Below are 2,411 nucleotides of genomic sequence, written 5' to 3' on the forward strand. Positions count from 1 at the left end.
GAGATGAGATTGAATGAGGATGAGCTGTTGGTGTGGAGAGATGAAAGGGCTAAATTAAGGAAATGGGAGGTGCAGAGAAGGGCTCGAATATTGGAAGCAGGGGGGAGACTGAAAACAGAAAGGGAGTTTCAAAAGGGAGAGGGGATGGACCCTGGCAGATAAAAATGAAACTGTGCGCGTGAAAATTGAGAGTGAACATGTTGGGCGGATGAATTTCCACACATCAAAATGTGGCATCCTCTGAACCTTCTCCTGTAGCTTCAGGCAGACGGCAAAGCCTCACAGAGTGCTCGGCTTTCTCGAAAACGACCTCACTCATCTGTTTGAGACAATAACCGAAAACCGATTTCTGAAAAATACCTGACTTTGCGATATGTTCAGAGTAACAGTGTTGTATAAAAACATACAGAAGAAAATGCAGATTAAGATTCATGTGCAAGATTAGAGAGCCAGTCACGTGTTTGGCATATTAAGACTGACAGGCAGGAGAAGGATGTTGCAACACAGGACAGGAATGTGAGGAAGAGATGAGAAAGATGGAGCAATTGAAGGAGGGAGTACGGTGCTTCTGCTCTCTGCCCTCCTGTGTGTGTCAGGAAATGTCAGTGTCTGTTGGAGGTGGAATGGTAATGGCTGCAGAGGGCAGGCCTGATTGACACCTGGAAAGGCCAGGACACCGAGAGAGCAGAGGCAGAAGAGGTGTGTAGTAGTAGATGAAGCAGTAGAAAAGTGCCAAATGGTCCAGTTGAGGGGTGGTTTAGTAGAGAGGGTGGATGATGGGTAGAAAAAAGGATGGGGAAGGTGGTGGGAGGGCAATTTGGAGAGGTGACAGGCAGGCAGCTGAGAAGAAAGGGAGAGTGGGGATGGAAGATGGGTAGAAATGTAAGGAGGGGGGGAGATTCTGACATATACCCAAATCAGCTTGGCTCATAAGTTTGCTGTTCTTTGATGATGATATTATACCAGCACGAGTTTTCTTCTTCTATAGAACACGCAGCCTAAACAAAAGGGCAGAATAAGAGCATTGAAGCTGCTGCATTTGTCGATTAAATGATGCATTCTCAAACACAGACTCAGGAGTGCTGAGTTGTCAGCGTCCCCAAAACAAGCTAGTTAATGTTGTGTAGTTCAGCCGCATGGCGAGGTAAAAGTGTTTGTTTTGAATGCTGCGGCAGACGGCTGGGTGAAAAGATTTCTATCGCAGAAATGGTGCAGATCGTGATAACGACAAGTACTTTTTTGTGCTTGGAAAGTGCCTTAGTTGAAGCCTGCAGGCACGATTTAAACTTGTTTTTATCTGCTTTTTTCAATTTTAGAAAAGCAGAAAGTTTATTTTTCTACATCTGCACTCAGCTACACAGACTGGAGGAAAGACATCAGGAGACGAGGCTTATGAGTTAGACATCAGTGAAGATGAATTTCAAGGAGTGTGTGTGTAGCTGCCATCACCTGTGTGTGAATGGGTGGATGACTGAATGTAGTGTGAAGCGCTTTGGGGTCCTTAGGGACTAGAAAAGCGCTATACAAATGCAGGCCATTTACCACACTGGTCATGGGTGACAAAGCACATTCATTATTTCATTATTTGGAGATTTTGTTTAAAAGCTGCACATATTGATGGTGAAAGAAGAGCTAGAGTCTCAAATAGGACAAAACATCCTTCACTTAAAGGAATCGCTGTTAATTTTGTGGAGGGTGAAGCTGAAGGAGACCAGGATGAGTGTTTCGGGTTTTTTCATTGGCCTGCTCCTTCTTGTGGTGCTGCTTTGTAGGCCGCGAGATTTCACATCTCTAAGCATTCAGTGTCGTGTCTCAGTGAATAACATTTTAGAGAAAGACGAGGAGAGTTGATGCTCATCAATATGATTGCAGAATGCCTCGCTAAGGTGATTGTGGGTTTTATAAGCATGCACACAGATAAACGCACACATAGACAGACATTATGTTAAGGTCTGGATGTCTGATCTGTTTTGAAATTGCAGGTATTTTCAGCTTCTCTGGAAGCCTCTTTACTGAACTCCACATCATTCAGGTTAGCTGTAATAACCACATCTTACAAAGATGAATTAAATTACAACCAGCAGTGTGTTGTGGTCCTTACGAGCTCCTTTATTCGGTACATTTTCCCTCCACTCTTTTGTATCATTTACCCATCTATAGGAACCGGTTTTGTTTTTTGGCCGAGGAACCGATGCACGCAAATTAGACCCAGTGAGAAATGAAAAGCACCTCATCATAGGCGGTGTAGAAAGGCAATAGTCGATATTTCCCTGGCATTAGTAGCCATCACAACAAATTGGATAGCAGTATGTTAATGAGAAAGTCCAGTATGTTGCATCCTGTATTATAGATAGGAAATTAGAACTGTGGTAATGATGCATTTTAATAACGCCTTAGGAGAAGACATGGAT

General features: G+C 43.6%; 1 protein-coding gene across 5 annotated transcripts in view; it reads left to right on the plus strand.

The window, feature by feature from the left end:
* Positions 1–2,411, plus strand: part of LOC102212067 (DNA topoisomerase I, mitochondrial) — a 27,876-nt gene that overhangs the window by 22,084 nt on the left and 3,381 nt on the right. The window lies entirely within an intron of this gene.

The sequence above is a fragment of the Pundamilia nyererei genome, unplaced genomic scaffold (assembly GCF_000239375.1).
Source record: "Pundamilia nyererei isolate P.nyererei 1_Seehausen unplaced genomic scaffold, PunNye1.0 scaffold00060, whole genome shotgun sequence".
Taxonomy (NCBI): domain Eukaryota; kingdom Metazoa; phylum Chordata; class Actinopteri; order Cichliformes; family Cichlidae; genus Pundamilia; species Pundamilia nyererei.